Raw genomic sequence first — 23,123 nt, forward strand, 5'->3', positions numbered from 1 at the left:
TTTGTATAATTTATTTACGTGATAACCAAGCTTATTATGATAATGCATGGTGATTATGCTTGTAAAAATGGACTATCGGCTGTTAAAATCAGGATAGGAAGGCACTCTTATTTTCACGTAATTTGCATGATAATATTTGTAGATGGCTGTATTAATTATATGCGTAACTTGTGACATGCCTAGACATCGAACAGACACCCTCCTATTGAGATTAGCGTTTTCCTTTAATGTCGAATATTTTCCCTTTCTATATATGAGAATAACATTATGGATATGTTTAAAATCCATATTTGATTTTATTGATTTGAGTTTAAAATGTAGGAAGAACCTAGGCTGTATTCTGTAATCGGATGGAATCGAAGCCGGTCATTCTAAGTTGAAGGATGTGAATATGAGAAAATGAACAGTGGCTTGATATTGTATTATAGAAGTGTGACAGGACAGTGAATTTATAAGCCAGTGGAGCTTTGGAAGTATGATATGAGAATATGTACTGAAATGAGATTATTTAACAAATATGAGTTCAAGGGAAACGATTTGGTTTCGCCTTGAGATGTTAAGAAGATATTTCTGCCACACTAGGCCATTATTTGCTACGGCATTGACGTCCGGAGATTTATGACTTGAAGGGTAGCGAGAGAGCCTGTCCCTTTTAGAGAGTTACTGTATACTGTATTGTTCAAGCTATGCCACTTAGAATGAAGGCAGCGCGACACCGATTATAGTTTAAAGGATCCTTTTACTTTTCCATGTAAGATCTCATAATAATATTTAACTAACTGGAACGCCAGTATTATTATTTATTTGTTGACCCTATGATTAATTAAGAAAGGGAGTTTTTATAGAGCCGTTTGTCAATGCCATCCGGGATATCATCGGTTCGAGTTCTGAGGCAACCATGGATTTTTGTTGTCACATATTTTTTATATACAGCCAATTGCATGTGTATATTGTTTATCGTTTCTTTTCATATTATGTGTACATATTTTCTTTTTTATACATTCTTTTAGTCGTGTTTCACTCTTTATGTGGATGACAAATCGAGTTTTATTTTCGTAATTTTTGTCAATGGATTTATTGGGATGTGGGTTCGATTTCTGGACCCGACATCAGTCATTTTATGTTGATTAGGATTTTATCGACTAGCATTCACTTATTATTTGTTTACTTTTTGTAATATAATTAATTTAGCTAGGTGACCACTTCAAGTTATCTTCAATTTTTGTTGTTGTATAAATAATTGCTTCTTCTGATAGTGAAGAACGTTATTAATGATAACCGTCGCATTTATAAGGATATTTCTGATTAAAAAAACAGGTATGTTATACAAATTATAATGTAATATTTATCATCATTTCGGGAAGAAGGAAGAGGTAAAGGAGAAATAAAATTTTGACATTTTGCAATTGGTATTTAGTCCAATGGACATTGCATATTCAACATTGATATACTATAAATATTCAGGGTCAACTTTTAATTAATTTGATTTATCAAGGCTCAATAAATAGGTATTTAAACTTTTGTCTGCCTGTCATTTTGCCGAATAACATTGTATCCCAGGTTTCCTTCCGTTCATTTATGCCTTGAAGCTAGTTCTGTGTTATTTTCTTTGATCCTTCCCCGCGAACGCACCATGGCCCTGGGAGGTCGGTGGTTTGATTCTATGGAACGGAAGGGTGCAGTAGACCCTTGCACGGTCGGAAGAGCTTTTGCTCACCCATCATTGCTGAAAAATCTTCTTTTTCGTTCCTTCCTGATGAGGTGGCATCTGACTCTAGACTAAAAAGGTCCCTTTCCATCAAGCGCCTTGGCGTGTGGTGCTATATGGCGGTATCCCGACATTTTAGGGATTATCATTCAGTCAATTGGTTTTATGCGGCAAATGGCGTGGGGTGGAAAGGTTGCAGTATATATATATATATATTAAATATTATTATATTATTATTAAAGGTATTCGAGAAATAGCTGCCGAGGGAGAGGGAGAAACAGAGAAAGAGAGAGAGAGAGAGAGAGAGAGAGAGAGAGAGAGAGAGAGAGAGAGAAAGAAAGGAACAAGGCAATGGCATTTCGGGCCCATACTCTGTTTGGACATTACCCACTATGGCAATAACGTCTCAGATGAAGAGTTTCTTATAGTCTCCTAAGTTATTGTGGAGGGGCCGATGACCTTAGATGTTAGGCCCATTTAAACAACAAGCATCATCATCATCATCATCATCATCATCATCATTAAGTTCTTGTGGATACATCATTGCAAGAAGGGAGCCAGACAACATCCACTGGACGGGTAGGCGAATTAGGGAAGTTCTGAGAGACTGACAGACGCAGAAAGTAGAAGGAGAAATCGAACGGCCCCAGGATATCATTTAGAGCGACAATATGTCGTTTGTACGCTATCTTACATCTAACCTAACCCCTGTAAAACCTTCAATTATTATGTTTAATATTTATTTAATTATCTTTTGTTACATGCCTTCGACTAAGTTATGATTTCCCTGTATTGTAAATTCGTATAACCTTAAAATCTGTTCAGTCGCAAACTGTGGAAAACTCTGTAATATTCGTATATTGGGAATTATCTACAATCATTCTGATGCATATGGAGGTTTCTGGAAGCTTACCGTAATAGTTTATTGTCCAGATACGTGTAGAAACTTTAGGAATTATGCAGATTCTTTCATTATATCGATAGATTGTATCTTGTATGTTCGGGTCTGTTCCATTTAAGGTGTTGCGAAGAGATTTCCAGAAATTAGAGATTTCCGCATGATCTGTCGGACGGTATATATATCGAGCTGACGGGTGAGAGGCTGGGTAGTTAGTTTTGCCTTGTGATGATGAAACGAATGATCAGTGAGGACTTCGTTGATATCTGCACTCGCCAGAATCTAATGTAAACTGCTTCAATGTATTTTTCTTAATAGTGTTACAGTGTTGTTTAAAATTGTGTATGATCGTATAGTCGTTACGTGAAATGAGTATGACTTGTGTGCGGTAAGGAACAGACTCAGTGTCAATAAAGTGGTTTTACAATCAGAAGTGAACTATCTAGTGTGATATTTATTTGGACTAAATACCATAGCATTGAGAACGATAAATATTATTCATGAAGTATTCGGAAACTGATTTATTCAGTCAATATATTAGACTTGTGACTAGATAAATTGAATTACTTTAAATGCAATAGTTATACTATTAAGTAATGTGGATGTATCACAAGGTTTGTACAACGGACCTATAATAATTGTAACAAGCCTGTGTAATAACGCAATTAAAGCAAAAATCATCACCGGTGAATAATCCTGGGAAAAAGTGCATATTCCTAGAATCACCTTTGATTCAACAAAAAGGTTTGCCATGTTTTATTGTTACGAATGTTAATGTTTCTTAACATTAATATTTTTCATACTTAATATTGTACTCCATCTCTGGACGAGGACGCGAGTGTGCTATGCACTGGTGTTAAATAATTATATTCCTTGTTCGAAATAATAAAGAAGTGACTTATGAATGATCAAATTTCGTTTTCATAAATCTTTTGTCTCGGTTCAACAAGTATAGCCTAAATAAAAGTTCACAATCATTCCGAGCGGAGCTTGGTCAACCAGGTAATAAATAAATAAATAAATAAATAAATAAATAAATAAATAAATAAATAAATAAATAAATAAATAAATAAATAAATAAATAAATAAATTTAATCTCAACGTATAAACTGGTTTCGATACTGGTGCCATGTGAGGAGGAGGATAGGTTACCTTGGAGAATAATGAACTTGGCCATGGAAAGTAAGTGAAGTATCTTCACTATGGACTGTTATGCCTTTCACCATTCAGTCTCCAAGCCACCATAATTCTTTATTTGAAACTAACTCCGCGACCTCATTCAGTTCTGCACATATCATCAAATCATAAAAAACCGAGTCCTAGCACATTCACCTTGGTCTCCATGTATATTATTATTATTATTATTATTATTATTATTATTATTATTATTATTATTATTATTATGAAGTTTATTTATTCATACATTGCCTCATATAATTCGCTACATATATATCACCGCATATTATTCGCTATGTTTAAACGTACTAAATTTCACATGCTCTGTTAGTATTAGATTCTCTTACGCTGATGTTAAATTTAGAGTCTAACCTAAGTGTCCTCAGCCTCTATCTGCTTCTCTCACCTTCTACTGCTAACTTTATTACTCTCCGGGGGAGTCCTTCCTCATCAATACACACCGCATGGTCACACTATCAAAGTCGTGTCTAACGCACCAATTAATCCAAACAGATCTTTTTCATTCCAGATACACTCCTGCTTTTTTCCTTTGTATTAGGAATCAATTTCATTAAGTTTATATATCTTAGACTTCTCATTCAGCTAACACTTCATAGAACAGAGTCACTCAGAACTTTACTATCTGAAAATAACACGTCATATTCTCGTATGTTTTTGTTTGTTAGTTTGCTTATTTATTTGCTTTGATAGTTCATTTTTCATTGTATCCTTTGTTATAGCAGTCTTTAACTAGATAATTTAACTGGCTGTTTCAACCTTTATTGGCGTGTTATTTGTACTGGTATAACAATTTTACCTTCATAATCCCTTCAGTGCAACGCTTCCCAATCAAATCCAAATTTATTCTTTACGTTTCACTTTTGACCAATGCTAATATCAGTATGATAATATCTGGGAAAATGTCATATTCGTCGAATAGCCTTAAGTGAATATGGTGGCAGCTATAAGAAATAATAGGCTTACCGTAATGGTCATAGAAATACTATTCAATAATATTGGCGGACTGCCGACATTAACAGTAATTCCACATAGCGGAAGTAAACAAACAGCTAAATAGATGGAGCACATCTCAATTGAAAATAGTAATAGAATTGTTGTTTTTGGTTAGTTTTAGGGCTTAGGACATTATAGTCCATCCATCTCGAGTGCTTGGAGTGTGTCGAAACGTTTCCGATACAAGGGCTACAATGTGGGAAAATGTGGGAAGATGCCTCGTGGCCTTGAGAAAGAGTAATAGTCCAGCGTAATAAACCATTCAGTCCCACCATTAATAATAATAATAATAATAAAATCGTAACAACCATGTGTCTGAACATTGAGTATTTTGGCTAAATTTTCGTTCAGTTATCCGTTTCAGGTGTAGTAATGACCATCTGCATACTTTTCAGCTTTGGTGTCTGTCTGTTTATCTGTTTGTTTGAGTTCTTATAACTTGAAAACTACTGGATATATTTCTACCAAACTTCATATTTAGAATCCACCTATCCTTGGATAGGTTTTGGGGTCAATACTGTTTCTAAATCCCTGAACTGACTGGGGGTTTATATGGAACCGAAACCGTGATTTTGCACTCCCACAAAATATACACAACCAAACTTAATGGAAATCTACCTGCCTTAAATTGTAAAAGTTTTTTCTCGTGTCCATCATTTCGATACGAAGATTAATAAGGGAGATATCGTTAACGGACGATTTTTACAGGTTGTCATGTCATTTCAAGGTGGATTAAAGGGTTTTCCTATAAAGCCATTTTACTCTGTTCTTTTCTTGCTATTTGCTTTACGTCGCACCGACACAGGTATGTCTTATGGCGACGGTGGGATAGAAAAGGCCTAGGAATTTGAAGGAAGCGGCCCTGGCCTTAATTAAGGTACAGCCCCAGCATTTGCCTGGTGTGAAAATGGGAAACCACGGAAAACCATTTTCAGGGCTGCCGACAGTGGGGCTCGAACCCACTATCTCCCGATTACTGGATACTGGCCGCACTTAAGCGACTGCAGCTATTGAGCTCGGTCCATTTTACTCTTTTCTATGGAACAGATAATAAGAGAGGTTATCGTAAACCATTGGTTTCCTGAGTCTTGAGCCACAGCGCCACTGCCGGTTTCAGATTGACAACAATATGTAACCGAGAAGTAGAGAGAATTACGCTCAACTTCGGACCAAGAACTGTACCGTTCGATAAACTCTGTGATCGTCCATATTGTGTCTGCACTTTGTTCAGATTGATCGTACTTCACGTTACTACCAACGTGCTTTCCTAGAAGAATATCAGCTTAAAACATGCCGTATTAAACGTTTGAATACAGGCATATACTGTAACTTCGCATAAATTCATTAAGGAATGGTGGAACCAATTACCAGTTCCCGTGCTTAGTACGGGTATATATGCTAATAATAATAATAATAATAATAATAATAATAATAATAATAATAATAATAATAATAATAATAATAATAATAATAATAATAATAATACTGCAGCAAAAGTGAAAAAAAAAAACGACCGGGATGGCTTACACAGATGCACAATGACTTGGCAGAAATAGGTATCAAGGAGGAGGATATAAAAGGACATCATTTAGGAAGAATGTTGCGGGAATGAGGGATGCGTCTTAAGAGCAACATGCGAAGCCACGGAACATCTCGGTGGAAGAACGAGCAAGAAGACGTCAAAGACTCAAGAATCTTTGGCGAGAGTGCAAAGGGAAGGGTGTCAGTCCGCGTGATAGAAGGCAGATTGTGTAAACGTATCCTACAGGTGGCCGTATCGATAAATAATAATAATAATAATAATAATAATAATAATAATAATAATAATAATAATAATAATAATAATAATAATAATAATAATGTCATTGATTTCCATGTCCCAGTAACAGTTTTGACGGTCTTCGGGGACATACCAAGGTGTCGGAATTTTGTCTCACAAGAGTTCGTTTCCATGCCTATAGATCTATCGACACAATGCTAGCATATTTTGGCCACCTTCAAATACCACAGGACTGATTAGGAAAACTGTTAGGGTTGAACCAGATCGATTTTCATGTAACTTGGTAGGATAGTCAATTAATGGACCGTGAAATTAGTGGTGATAGTCATTCTGCGGCAAAATTATAACTAGGTTTTGGTACTCAAAAATAGTAAATTGGTGTTACAGTTTTAAGTACAACTTTGTGTATCAAAGGCATGGATTGCAATGAAACTTGGTAGGATGATCAAATATAACGTCAGAACATCAGAGCATAGCTGCCAATTTATACAGGGTGTATACACTTTCAAGGATGATGGAGGATAGCAAATGGATCAATTTGAGATAGGCAACCATAGTCCGGAAACATTCGAGTCAAAAATTATTAAAAATTCCAGTTGTTTAACGTCCGTCCGTTCTTAACAGACGCCGGGGTGTCGGAATTTCGTCCCGCAGTCGTCACCCCACTTGATTTCTTCTTGTGCGGCCATGGGAAAAGCCTTGTGTGTGAGACACCTGTCGAGACTGAAGAGGGTCTCTTGGCAAGAATATTTATTCACTGTATGCGACGCTGTTCGAACGACACCGGGGATATTCGAACGGGTACGACAGAACTTTGTGCGACGATGCCATGGTTGCATTGACGCAGGGGGGCGCCATTTCGAATATTTGTTGTAAATGGGGCAGCTTGTGAAACTTGTGCAAGTAAACGGACTCAAATGAGCAGAATTTTGCTTAAATTTGACTCGACCGTTCCAGGAATATGGTTCCTTATCCTAAATTGACCCATTTGCCGTCCTTCATCATTCCTAAAAGTGTGTAACATCATCACGGATACACCTTGTATACAGTAGACTGTCCAAGTAATGAGAAACAGAGTGAATCGTAAAGGGAATTCATCAGTTTACCTGTTTGAAAATAATATATTAATATAATGCATTTATATACGGATGATCAAGATTTCATACCCCATAATATTTCTTAGCTTCAGTTATAAATGATATAGAAGTATTAAAACCCTAATATTTTGATATATTTATTGTACGTGCATCTTTGATTACTGTCTGCATGAAGGAGCTATACCAAATGAATTGGGAGTTTCTAGAGTAGAGGCACTGTACAACAGAAAGGGGTAAAAACAAAGCGGATAATTACTCGCCAGTCAGCTGATTATATTTTCTGATTACATTAGATACGTTTTTAAAGTTACTAAGTGGGTTGATAGAAAGTAGTTCGGATTTCTGAAAGATTTTTCCTGTGAGGCTGAACTCGTAGGATTCCAGTAAGATACAACAGATATTTTAGCTTCAGAAGATGAAAGCGAGTATAGCTATTGACCTATCCTAGGCCCTTAACAGGATAGTTCATGGAAGAATATTAACGAATATGAGGACTATTGGACGAGACAAAAGAGTGACTACATTTTCTGGAAAACAGAACTCACAGAATTAGAGTAGGTGAAGCTTTATCTGATCCAGTAATAATTAGGGGACTGTCCTGCAAGGCAGTATATATATATATATATACTATGGCTAAATAACTGGATTCACATATCAGGCGTTTTGCGGGTGAAGTTATACTCTTTGGAGTAATAAATTACAGGAATGTGAGTGACTACCAAAATACCTTGACAAAGTTATAAGAGGGGCAGTAGACGTATAATGGTATAGGGGTAAAAATCAGGATGTAAATTTCACCGAGGAGAAGACCTCTTAGTTCCAATTGCTTTGTTGATTGGTGAAGGTACCTCATGTGGATCGCTGTAAGAACTTAGTTGTTAATATAAGAACAGATCTTCATTTCGGTAATCACATAAACAGGATTGTAAATAAAGGTTAGAGATCTCTTCATATGGTTATTAGAGTATTTAGGGGTTGTAGTAAGGATAAAAATGAGAGGACGTATAATTCACTGGTAAGACTTCCAATTAGAGATTGGCTCTTGGGAACCTAACCAGGGTTACTTGATAGGAGAACTGGAAAAGATCCAAAGGAAAGCAGTACGATTTGTTCTGGGTGATTTCCGACAAAAGAGTAGTGTTACGAAAATGTTGCAGCCGGGCTGAGTGACTCAGACGTTTGCGGCACTGGCATTCTGACCCCAACTTGGCAGGTTAGATCCTGACTCAGTCCGCTGGTATTTGAATGCGCTCAAATACGTCAGCCTTGTGTCGGTAGATTTACTGGCATGTAAATAACTCCTGCGAGACAATATTCCGGCACCTTGGCTTCTTCGAAAACCGTAAAAGTAGTTGCTGGGGCGTAAAGCAAATAACAGTATTACGAAAATGTTGCAAAGTTTGGGCTGGAAAGCCTTGGGAGTAAGGAGATCAGCTTCGACTAAGCGGAATGGTCCCAGCTGTCAGTGCAGGGATGACGTGCAATGACATTCGTAGTGGAATAAGCTTGAGTGGAGTTTTAAAAGTAGGAAAGATCACAATATGAAGACACATTTGAAATTTAAGAGTACACATAGGGGAAAATATCTTTTATAAGAGGAGAGATTAAGGATTGGAATAATTTAACAAGGTAGATGTTCGATAAATTTCCAACCTCTTTCATATAATTCAAGACTAGGTAAACAAACTATTGGGCATCTGCCACTTGGGTGACAAACCAAAATGCAGATCACTGGTGACTGATTAGTAAAATCTCATGCAACTTCAAAAGAGATCTGTTGATATTCTGTGTTTTTGCAGTGCATTCGCAAAGCCATTCTACGTTTTCATCAGCTGACTGCTCGGAGCAGCCCGGTTATTTTTCTGCAAGTAATGATGCTGAAAATGATTCTTTTTTACAATTCGCTTTACGTCGCACCGACACAGACAGGTCTTATGGCTACGATGGGATAGGAAAGGCCTAGGAGTGGGAAGGAAGCGGCCGTGGCCTTAATTAAGGTACAACCCCAGAATTTGAACATGGGAAACCACAGAAAACCATCTTCAGTGCTGCCGACAGTGGGATTCGAACCCACTATCTCCGATGCAAGCTCACAGCTGTGCGCCCATAACCGCACGGCGAACTCGCCCAGTAAAATGATTCTCACCAATACATTTAGGATACGTTAATTGATCATCCACCTTTCATAGAAAACTGTCTGGTCCAACTCGAACAGTTCACTTGTCATTCCAGCTAGTCTATATAATAAGGCACACGCGTTCCTAAGCTCAGTAGCCTACTAGAAAATGTGTGGTGATAAATGACGTAAATCTGCTGTTCAAATACATGTATTAGTGAAATATGCGGTCACATAATGAATTAGCATAGCGTGGACTTCGGTGTGTACTATTACATTATCGTGACTGTAGATTGGCTTTTCATTAATTGTGTTTTGTCGTTACAGCAAGACAACATTACTTAGCTGCACCTCGTGTCATCTGACCTTTGCTACTCAATCAATATACCTGGAGGGCGAGTTCTCGGAAGTGTGTTACAATATTAGTTGATTCGATCACCGGCGCAATAAACGTGGTAGCTATCGGAAACAGCTGGATATATTTGTCCTTTTTTTTTTTTTTGCTAGTTGCTTTACGTCGCACCGACACAGATAGGTCTTATGGCGACGATGGGACAGGGAAGGGCTAGGAGTGGGAAGGAAGCGGCCGTGGCCTTAATTGAGATACAGCCCCAGCATTTGCCTGGTGTGAAAATGGGAAACCACGGAAAGCCATTTTCAGGGCTGCCGACAGTGGTGTTCGAACCTACTATCTCCCGAATACTGGATACTGGCCGCACTTAAGCGACTGCAGCTATCGAGCTCGGTGATATATTGTCTAAACACTTGGTTGTTAAAGAGAGTAGTCTCGGGGCTGAGTTTAGACTATTTCGCTGAATGTGATTTGTTTTAATACACTGTACTTACAGTAAGAATATGTGTTTTCCTAGTGGTTTAACGTCACAGGTATTCGGCGACGCAAGGACGGGAAAGGCCTAGAATTGAGAAGGTAGCGGCCGTGGCCTTGATTTAGTTACAGACCCATCATTTGCTAGGCGTGAAAATGGGAAACCACGAAAAACCATCTTCAGGGCTGCCGATGATGGTGGGATTAGGACCCAGCATCTCCCCAGTACAAGCCCACAGCTACGCGACCCTAACCCCACGGTCACCTCGGTCATTGTTTAAGAATGTAAATGTTCCCAAAGTTAGTATCGTGTCTCTCTAACCAATTCCGATAGCAATAATTTACCATAATGATCATGTGAAGTAATATTAGATATTTCTAGAATATGATCATTTTAGGTGTCCGGCTCCGTGGCTAAATGGTTAGCGTGCTGACCTTTGGTCACAGGGTTCCTGGGTTCGATTCCCAGCAGGATCGGGAATTTTAACCATCATTGGTTAATTTCGCTGGCACGGGGGCTGGGTGTATGTGTTGTCTTCATCATCATTTCATCCTCATCACGATGCGCAGGTCGCTTACGGGTGTCAACTCAAAAGATCTGCACCTGGCGAGCCGAACCCGTCCTGGGATCTCCCGGCACTAAAAGCCATACGCCATTTCATTTCATCATTTTAGGTAAGTTATACACTCAATCTAGATCTCTTACCGCTTTTTCCACAACCTTCTGCGAACTGTGTCACACATGAAGATTTCGTCCTACTTTACGGGCGGCTGCCCTTCTGACACCAACCCTATGTGGGGGGATGTATTGATTGTTGCGTGTTGATATGGTGATTGGTCGTAGTGTGGTGTGTTGTGTTGTATTGTGTAAAAAGGGAGGTGATTGTGTTGGAAAAAATACAAACACCCAGTCAGCGAGTCAGAAAAAATCAGAGACGGTTCAACTCCACGACGCGACCTGAAATCGAACACGGGGCTCTCTGAACCGAAGGCCTCAACGCTGACCATTTAGCCTAGGAGCCGGAATACACCTCAATCTACATGGTAGGCATACATTATTATTATTATTATTATTATTATTATTATTATTATTATTATTATTATTATTCTTTCTTCTTTCTTCGTTTCGGCCTGCTGTGGACCACGTTATTTCAACCGTTTGCATCCTTGAGCTTTAATTCTTCCCCAGTATTCACGCATTCTCGTTCTGTGAGCCTCCTTTCTTTCATCAGTCCACTTCTTGCCTGTTTTCAACTTTGACCTTTCTTGGAACCTCTTGTATCCCTGGAGCTTTTTCTGGAGAGGAGCACGTTTTTGGATGTCTTCGAGTGTGATTCCTATTTCTTGAAGGTCTTTTTCAACTTCGATAAACCAGGGTCCCTTGGTTTTCTTGTTAAGAAAGTAGGAAAAGATCCTATTATTAATAACCCAGAGATGCAACAGCTCTTGAGAGCCCTTGCCTACTAAGGTGACTGCTACCGATTCATATGGCCTGGAGATACTGGTGTGCTACGTGGTCAGCGTGTTGTCATCCTCAAGAGTATTGCTTAGCTTTTATGACATGTTCCGCTGCTTCTCATATGAGACAGTTCAATAGTTGTTCTCAAGATAATGAAATGCGTACCAGCCCTCAGTCTAGAATTCAAATCTCTGGATGGTCAGGAATCGAACCTGGCCCTCAGGTAAGAGGCAGACACACTCCCCCACATCTAAATCTTAGCCCTAATTCATTCACCCAGTACCAGTACAGACATCCCATCAATACAGATTAGCTGATATACTGCTGCTACTAATACTGTGGCTAACTGGTTGGCATGCTGACCTTTGGTCCGAGAGGTCCCGGGTTCGATTCTCGGGTGGGGGGGGGGGAGTTGTAGATTTTAACATTCACTAGTTAAGTGCTCGGGCTCGGGAGCTGGGTGTTCGAGCCGTCTTTAGCATTAGATTTCATCCTAGACTGAGTCCAATCCCCACAGACGCATAGGTCGCCGATGGGCGTTAACTCGAAAGGGCTAAATCAGGGTCTTTCCGGAAGCCAAACGCCATTAATACTACTGCAGTTTTCACTTTCATCTATGGAAGTCGAACCTTTTACAAAGCAGACTTACATCGACGGATCCACCATCTACGTTGACAGAGGAGATTCATAACATTAGTGAAAATGAATCAAATGAAATTGTTATTGGTTTTACGTTCCAATAACTACTTTTACGGTTTTCGGAGACTCAGAGGTCCTGGATAATTTGTCCGTGGGAGTTCTTTTGCGTTCCAATACATCTACTGACAAGTGGTTGATGTATTTACTCGTAAGAACCTTCAAATATCACCGGACTGAGCCAGGATCGATCCAACCAACTCAAGACCCAGAAAGCTATCGTTGTACAGTCCGACAGGGGAGGCCACAGCTATGGGTCATCGATTTCGTTGCGTTCAAACTTTGGAAGTATGATCTACGATCAACTTATACAGTATTTGTCCGAGGGTTTGTGCCATTTGCTCTTATTTGAAGAGAAAATGGTTCATTAAATTTAACAGCCTACGAATCTGTTCGCAACTTACGTGTGCACTCCTGGTCTAGTGGTCAGCGTACTCTACTCCTACCTAGACGTCTGAGGTTCGAGGAGCACCAGTGCATTATGTTTACTTTCCTTCTTATCTTTTATCAGTTTTTCTTCGCCTTTGCCAACAAGGAATTGAGCAGAATAAATATCAGCTGTATAATCAACTCGTTTATTATGGCCCCGTCTTACCACTCGTGCTTTGATATTCTTCACCTTTTCTGTTACTTTTATAACCATTAGGCCTAGGGCAATTTTAATACGAGATAGAGAATGTGCAGACCGCCTCTGTGCTATACCGGTTAGTGTGATTAGCTGCCATCCCCGGAAGCCCGGTTTCGATTCCCGGCTCCGCTACGAAATTTGAAAAGTGGTATGAGTGCTGGAACGGGGTCCACTCAGCCTCGGGAGGTCAACTGAGTAGAGGGGGGGGGGGTCAATTCCCACCTCAGTCATCCTCGAAGTTGTTTTCCGTGGTTTTCCACTTCTCCTCCAGGCAAATGCCGGGATGGTACCTAACTTAAAGCGACGGCCGCTTCCTTCCCTCTTCCTTGTCTACCCCTTCCAATCTTTCCATCTGCCCACACGGCCCCTGTTCAACATAGCAGGTGAGCCGCCTGGGCGAGGTACTGCTTCTCCTCCCCAGTTGAATACCCCTGACTCAAAGTCTCACGCTCCAGGACACTGTCTTTGAGGTGGTAGAGGTTGGATCCCTCGCTGAGTCCGAGGGAAAAACCTACCCTGGAGGGTAAACGGACTAGGAAATAAATAAATAAATAAATAAATAAATAAATAAATAAATAAATAAATAAATAAATAAATAAATAAATAAATAAATAAATAAATAAATAAATAAATAAATAAAGTTCACGTTCACGTTTTGCGGCAAAAAAATAATTAAGAAGTACTCATGCTACGAATTGTTCTGAGAAGTTGTTGTTTAGAACGGTATACAATTTTGCCATCCCTTTCCTCGGCAATGTCATGGATCTCTTTCATTTGTCACAGAAGATTTAATGCAGGTTAACATTATAAGGTACAGCGTAGCAGTTAAAGAAAGAAAAACAGGTAAAAGCAAGGGGACAATAAGAAGGATTTGGGGAGTCTCGAACCCACGCGTAAGTCGGGAACGCCTACCACTAGAGTAGCAGTACTACAGGTGCCCAGAGGCAAGTTGCCAGTAGGTATGCAGGTTATTGAAAGTAAAGAGCCATCATCTGATCAGGTAATAGGACAATGGCACATATCTGCTTTGGAGGTTGTGCGAATGAAATCTGCGAACCCATAGCTGAGGAATTCAGCTAGGCTTAGCAAAAACGATTTGGAAGACAGGAACAGGGTATAGGTAATTTTAATTAATACTAAAACCTACATATGTTGCATATATTACGTACGACTGCTATCCAACCAGGTTGCCTGCAGGTACTGGAGTGTCATATGGTCAACGTTAAGACTTCAAATTCCTCAGCCGAATTGCTGTATTCTTCAATCAATCAATCAATCAATCAATCAATCAATCAATCAATCAATCAATCAATCAATCAATCAATCAATCAATCAATCAATCAATCAATCAATCAATCAATCAATCAATCAATCAATCAATCAATCAATCAATCAATCAATCAATCAATCAATCAATCAATCAATCAATCAATCAATCAATCAATCAATCAATCAATCAATCAATCAATCAATCAATCAATCAATCAATCAATCAATCAATCAATCAATCAATCAATCAATCAATCAATCAATCAATCAATCAATCAATCAATCAATCAATCAATCAATCAATCAATCAATCAATCAACTGCAACTTATTTACTATTTTATACAGTATAACATTATCCGCAAATAGCCTCATTTGTGATTCCACTTCTTTACTCATATCATTAATATTTATATAATAAAACATAAAGGTCCAATAATACTGCCCTGCGGTGTCCCGCTCCCCTCTTAAACATTACAGGATAAGATTACTCTTCATCTACTCTAATTCTGTGAGTTTCATTTTCTAGAATTGTAGCCACGTATTCAACTACTCTTTTGTCTAGTACAATAGCCCTAATGTTCATCAGTAATCTCGCATGATCTACCGTATCAAAAGCCTTGTATAGGTCAACAGCGATACAGTCCATCTGACCACCTGAATCGAAAATGTCTGCTATATCTTGCTGGAATCGTACAAGTCGAGCTTCACTGGAATAACGTTTCCTATACCCGAACTGCCTTCTATCAAACCAATTCGTAATTTCGCAATCGTGTCTAATATAATCAGAAAGAATGCTTTCCCAGAGCTTACAAACAATACATGTCAAACTGACTGGCCTATATTTATCCGCTTTATGTTCGTCACCCTTTTCCTTGTACACTGAGGCTACAATTGCAACTCTCCATTCATTTGCTATCGCTCCTTCACGCAAACAGTAATCAAATATCTCAGATATGCCACTATAACCCAACCCATAGCCTTTAATATATCCGCAGAAATCTTATCAATCCTAGCTTCCTTTCTGGTTTTCAACTTTTGTATTTTTTAAATAAATGGTTTTATTATCATAGGTAAATTTCAGAATTTCGCTCTATGAGTCGCCTCCTCTATCTGGACACTATATCCAACTAACTACCTTTACATATTACTGACTGAATAGCCTACTTCTGTCTTCTTTAAGTCCTCGCATGTACACTCCCCTTGCTCATTAATGATCCCTGGAATGTCCTTCCCGGAGCCTGTTATTTCCTGAAAGTATCTATACATATCTTTCCAATGCCCCCTAAAATTCATATGGCTGCCAATTATGTTTGCCGTCCTTAGCTGATTTTTTTCGCTGAATTCGATTTGCTAGTGAGCTCCTTCAATTTCTTCAATAATTTCACTCTCTTCAATCTCAGTCATCTTGGGTGAGACCACTGTCTTTTGAATTAGACAACTGCTCAACTTGTCTTAACTTCACTTCGCGAGGTGGAGCCATCCGACTAAGATTGGAATCTAGGAATGAGCTGAGGATTGAAACAGTGACTTCCGGGGAGTCGGAATCGGTGGCATATTAATGAATAAAAACTAAGTGTCAGTAAAAGTTGCAATAATTGAGATATACGTTGTACACTCTGTGGGAGCTGATAGCCGGTATCTTCAGTTTGTTATTCCTTCCAGATTATTGGACAATACCAAATGGTTCATAAGAGCGGCAAGGAAGGGGGTTGGGGGTGGGTGGGAATAGGGGGGATGGAGGGGAGGTTAAACAAAGTAATTATGATCAGTAAAAATGGTAAATACAAAACAGGGAGCGGTTTAAAGCAATTGCTGAGGTGTGTGAATACATGTATGTACCTTTCGAGGAGGTAAGAATTACTACTGTATAACAGAGAAATAAATAAATTAAGGAGGAGATGCAGGTTAAAAAGAAATAGAGTTACGAATGGTAGACGAAGTACGGAGAGGTTAAAGGAACTTACTAGGAAATTACATTTTTAAAAAGTCAGCTAAGGATAACATGATGGCAAACATAATTGGCAGTCATATGAATTTTAGGAAAAGTGGAAGAGTATGTATAGGTACTTTAAGCTGGAAACAGGTTCTTGGAAGGACATTCCAGGAATCGTCTTCACAGCGATACTTGACTTGACTTTTTTTTTTTTTTTTTTTGCTATTGGCTTTACGTCGCACCGACACAGATAGGTCTTATGGCGACGATGGGAGAGGAAAGGGCTAGGAATGGGAAGGAAGCGACCGTGGCCTTAATTAAGGTACAGCCCCGGCATTTGCCTGTTGTGAAAATGGGAAACCACGGAAAACCATCTTCAGGGCTGCCGAGACTTGACTATTTAACCGAAAGACTGATTTGAAATCTACGATCTATTAAAAGCAAAAGTTTGACAATAAGCTTTTATTTTTTACAAGTTGCTTTACGTCGCACCGACACAGATAGGTCTTATGGCGAGGACGATGGGCCAGGAAAGGGCCAGGAGTGGAAAGGAAGCGGCCGTGACCTTAATTAAGGTACAGCCTCAGCATTTTCTTGTTGTGAAAATGGGAAACCACGAAAAAAATCTTCAGGGCTGCCGACAGCGGGGTTCGAACCCACTATCTCCCGATTACTGGATACTGGCCACACTTAAGCGACTGCAGCTACCGAGCTCGGTAAATCAAGGTCTGCACCGTCATTAGAATTGCCTCGATATTTCGATATTCTTCGGCCGGTAAAATGTTAAAAAAATTAAAGATATTGGAAGTTTTCCGTCGGTTACAGGCTAAAACAATTTTTCCAATTGTAATTTTCTAGCTCGTCTTGCAGAGTGTGCCGTATTATTGATTTTGGGGGAAGGCGGTAAAAATTAGGACTTTCAGGAACCTGAAGCATATATATGCAGATGGTCATTATTACCCTTTAAACGGGTAGCTGTATGAAAATTTCGCCAAAATAGTCAATATACAGGCACACGGTCGTTACAACTTTTTTTATATAGATAAGGAATCTGCTCCACGCACAACACATCTGGGCTATGTCCACTGAACTTAGCCTGAAAAGATAAACTGACCGTTGATGATATCTCCCTTATTAATTCTGCTACCGAAATGATGCACATGAGAAAACAGTTTTAGAAATTGATTTCCATTAAAGATGGCATATTTCCATTAATGCTGGATGTGCATAATTTTGAGTGCAAAATCATGGTTTCGGTTTCGAATAAACCCCTAGTAAATTTAGATGTTCAGAAATAAAATTGGCCCTAAAACCTACCCAAGGACAGGTGGATTCTAAATATCAAGAGTGGTAGAAATATATCCAGAAGTTTTCAAGTTATAAGAACCCAAACAAACAAACAAACAAACAAACAAACAAACAAACAAACAAACAAACAAACAAACAAACAAACAAACAAACAAACAAACAAACAAACAAACAAACAAACAAACAAACAAACATACCAACAAACAAACAAACAAACAAACAAACAAACAAACAAACAAACAAACACCAAAGCTAAAAATTTGTAGATGGTCATTATTACACCTGAAACGGATAACTGTAGGGAAATTTCGTCAAAATAGTCAATGATGTACTGACACGCGGTCGTTACGATTTTATTTATATAGATTAATTCTCCTTGTACGTCGTTTTTCCTTTCTTAAATACTGCCTTCGTCCATATATTATTGAAATTTTGATTATTTCTTGGAAAGCAGCTATAAGCTCTAACCTGGTTAATTAATTTCGTGTGGCTATTTCTAGCCGAGTGCAGCCCTTGTAAGGCAGACCCTCCGATGAGGGTGGGTGGCATCTGCCATGTGTAGGTAACTGCGTGTTATTGTGGTGGAGGATAGTGTTATGTGTGGTGTGTGAGTTGCAGGGATGTTGGGGACAGCACAGACACCCAACCCCCGGACCACTGGAATTAACCAATGAAGGTTAAAATCCGCGATCCGGCCGAGAATCGAACCCGGGACCCTCTGAACCGAAGGCCAGTACGCTGACCGTTCAGCCAACGAGTCGGACCTCTAACCTGGTGTTCGGTGTTGACTTAGCCTTACTCCCACCTACCTTTGGGTTCGCTGGGCCTTGTTAGCGTGCGCGCGCTCTGCTGTCTCATCTCTTGAGCAGGTCACTGCTACTCACCGTAATTACTATTTATCAGATATCGACACTACCCTTCTCATAACTAGACTTTGGAGTCCGTAATTGGGGTGGAATCTTTGAGGTCAACTATTCATTACCATTAATATTATATCGTAACATTAAAATGATGATTGATTATTTTACTTCATTCTAGGAAAATGTCAAAATAATATCTTACTTACAGTCATGAATTAAAAATAAACCAATACAACAGAAAAATCTGGTACAGACACAATAATGATACGAAGAACAGACATTATTTTAATAATAGGCTGAATGGGAGTTACTATTACTTTTATCTTGCTATTTGCTTTACGTCGCACCGACACAGATAGGTCTTATGGCGGCAATGGGATAGCAAAGTCCTATGAATGGGAAGGAAGCGGCCGTGGCCTTAATTAAGGTACAGCCCCAGCATTTGCATGGCGTGAAAATGGGAAACCGCGGAAAACCATCTTCAGGGCTGCCGACAGTGGGGTTCGAACCCACTACCACCTGGATGCAAGCTAACGGCCGCGCGCCCCTAACAGCACGGCCAACTCGCCCGGCAATGGGAGTTACAACAGTTTTCTACCTTTAACATGAAAATCAAGACAAGAGAAGTAAACAAAACAAGAGTAAGCAACTTCAATATCCTTGGTGTAACAGAAGAATGGAAACGCATTTGTAATACGAACAGAGTATGTGCTTTAATCATCATAATCCTCAGCAAGCTCCGACTGCATCCTCGAGCAGAGTACTAATAAATGCTAAATTTGAGAATCTTCTTTCTCTGAGTAATTCACCTGCTTGAGACAGGGATCGATGTCTCGTTTCTTGGGAGAGGAAGTTTCACGCTAACGGCAGCATTATCACAGTGTTAACTTATATAAAATTCGCTGACACCACTCCTTTGGGATAAAGCACATCTTATACAGAGCAATTTACACTTCCCAGTAAATATATTACTCTCATGTTGCTAGCGGTTATTGCCTTTGAAAATTATCAAACGCAGCATGAGCAACTCGAAACGTGTGTGTGTGTGTGAGAAACACAATACAAACTACCGAGAAGGATAATGTACAGAGAACAGAATATTTATGCGGGAACTGCTGAAGTGATGCCTTTATATTCATAGAAATAAGTACACAACAAAAAATAACGGTCATTCATTGTAGAAGTATTTTCTTTGGATCGATATGTTGAAAGATTATTTGTTTCAGTGTGGCGCGTTTCACGGACTGGACAAAAGAGTGGTTAAATGGGTGGCTACATTTCTAGAAAATAGAACTCAGAGAAGTAGAGTATGTGAAGTGTTATCTACTCCCGTAATGACCAATAGGGCAGTATTATTGGATTTGTATGTTTTCATATGAATTATAAAAATGATACGAGTAAAGAACTGCAATCACAGATGAGGCTATTTGCGGATTATGTTATAATCTATAGAGCAGTAAATGAGTTGCAGGATTGTGAACGACTGCAGGAGGACACAGACAATATTGTGAGATGGACAGCCGATAATGGTATGATGGTAAATGGAATGAAAAGTCAAGTTGTAAGTTTCACTAAGAGAAAAAGTTCTCTCATTTTTAATTACTGTGTTCATGGGGGTGATAGTAGGGCCTACCTCATGGGGAATAATGTAAAATACGTAAGTGTAAATATACTCGTAAGTGTACCGGTGGTACACCTTCTCCGGGCAGTTCAACAGCGCGCGTTCTATAAGGCCATCTACGTAAACAAACTTGAACTATAAGATACTTTGGTCTTCAACGGTTAGATGTCACTATCATCGGTTTAAGTGTCCCCTCTGGCGGGATCAACGATAATTAATTCTTAAATGAATGTTTATTTTCACAGGAGCCAATTAAAATGGGGTGGGGGTGTACAGGAATCCAGCTTATCTGTAGAGTTCTGGAATTCCCCTCAAAAATACTATAAATGCGGGGCGCTTTCGTGCTGTATTGTCTGAATTGCTCCAGTGTGAGGGGGATGCATTTACGTAAATCAGGAGGCAGGGGCGCGGGTGGCGTTAGGAAGGCCCAGCAATTCAAATTAATGGCAACATTTTCATAAACCTGTGATAGCTCTTGCGGATAGCTTGAGGGGAAGGTTTCAACCTCTTTTATGTAAATTTCTAAATTTGGTGGTTTAAATGTAGAATTTTTGGCAAGTCTGAGGACTCTGTTCCATTGCCTACTGAGAAATATGTAAGGTAAGGGAACAAAGAGTGATTACCCTCTGTCGGTTCCCATTCAACTTGGCATGGGGTGACGGCAGTTTTCAAAACCTCTAAATTTCGTTAATCATATTTGGCTTTAATATTTCTTACTTAAAATAGGTTTAGTATCTGTATCATTGGGCCATAAGCTCACTTAGGGTTTTAGCTATTTCTATAAGGAGGGCAAGAGTTTCGCCTCCTAGCCTTTTGTTTATGTTCAGTCATGTTCGAAATTTTCTTTTTACGTTAAGGCCATTTGGTATGGGCAATCATGCTCCTGTTTATTCGATAATTGTTTCTGTTGTGTAGTTCCCATTAGGAACAGTAAGTTATAAACTGTTGAGCAATAGATAAGCCCAAATCAGGGCTAGTTTGGTGTAAATACATTAATTGAAGACAACCGGTGAATTGTCAGGTGTAACTTAAGAAACTGATGCCTCTGTGAGGCTGGACTATGGTACCTTTTGGAGCTCAGACTCCTATGTCGTATAAGTGATAGGAGCAAAACATGCTCTTTGTGAAATATTGTTCCTGTCAAGAGCAATAACGCTCTTTTCCATGTAAATCAAGCAAACTATTAACAATTGTAAACTTTGTACTTGATTTTTGGACTTTTAAGTCATTGTCATTGCTAGAGCTGACGAGCTCATTAATATTGCTGTTATTCATTCAGATTTTCTATTGATCAATTTTTAAATTAAAAAAGAAAGAAAATTTCAAAATTTGTTGTGTTAAGTTCTGCTCTAGTTAACTCCTTGTCCAACCATTCACCCCAGTCGCTTCGTATCGCTCTGCAATCCACGGAAATCCCGGACAATAAGGAAGGATCTTCATTGGGTTAATCATATAAACTTTTTTTTTGCTAGTTGCTTTACGTCGCACCGACACGGATAGGTCTTATGGCGACGATGGGACAGGAAAGGGCTAGGAGTGGGAAGGAAGCGGCCGTGGCCTTAATTAAGATACAACCCCAGCATTTGCCTGGTGTGAAAATGTGAAACCACGGAAAACCATTTTCAGGGCTGCCGACAGTGGGGTTCGAACCTACTATCTCACGAATACTGGATACTGGCCGCACTTAAGCGACTGCAGCTATTGAGCTCGGTCCGTATATATATATATATATATATATATATATATATATATAAACGAGATGGCGTGTAAGTCTCTGGTAAGACCTCAATTAGAGTATGGTTGCAGTAAACGGTGCCCACTCAGACCTCTTGATATGAGAACTGGAAAACATTCAAAGGAAAGAAGCACGATTTGTTCTGGGTTATTTTTCGACGAAGGAGCAGTGTTACGAAAATGTTACAAGCTATAGACTGGGAAGACTTGGGATTAAGGAGACGAGATGCTCGTCTATGTGATATATTTCGAGATGTAAGTGGAGAGATGGCGTGAAATAAATTTGAGCGGAGTTTTTAAAAGTAGGAAAGATCATTGTATGAAGATAAATTTGGAATTCAAGATGACAAATTGTGGCAAATATTCATTTATAGGACGAGGAGTAAGGGGTTGGAATACATTATCAAGGGAAATATTCGATAAATTTCCAAATTCTTTAAAAACATTTAACCCTCGCAGGACGAAGCCGAAATCTATAACGTCGTGGACAACAAGGTGGGAGAGGAGGGTGGGTAGAAAATGTTTACCACAAATAAACCAAAACGCGGAAATTATTTTACACTTAAAATTAGTATTATTGGTAAGGAGTATATTTTAGAGATAATATTAGATGATTAAGTATTGAATAGTAAAAACCTACACAACAATACACAATACAGTGAGAAGTCGTTTATCAGCAAGTGCGGTAAATATCATGCTTGTGTCTCGTTGTTAGTCACTGATCTGTGCCATTTTCACATCTGAAGCGCACAACCTTTTTCACTGCGTTTTCTACATACGCATTTGTCACGCTTGCAGCAAACAATTGTCGTTTTTGGGAGTTTGTTCTTTCTTTCTCTCTCTGAATGGGTATCTTCACGGCATACGTAACACCTACCTTCTCCTTCCTTTGCTATAGCCTGACGTCTAGGATTGTCTAAAAATTTGTATCCTACAAAACTTTCCATTGCAACCATAATGGGGTTCTGTAGCCCAGTGAGTTTATCACGTTCTATCGGA

The sequence above is a fragment of the Anabrus simplex genome, chromosome 1 (assembly GCF_040414725.1).
Source record: "Anabrus simplex isolate iqAnaSimp1 chromosome 1, ASM4041472v1, whole genome shotgun sequence".
In the NCBI taxonomy this organism is placed as follows: domain Eukaryota; kingdom Metazoa; phylum Arthropoda; class Insecta; order Orthoptera; family Tettigoniidae; genus Anabrus; species Anabrus simplex.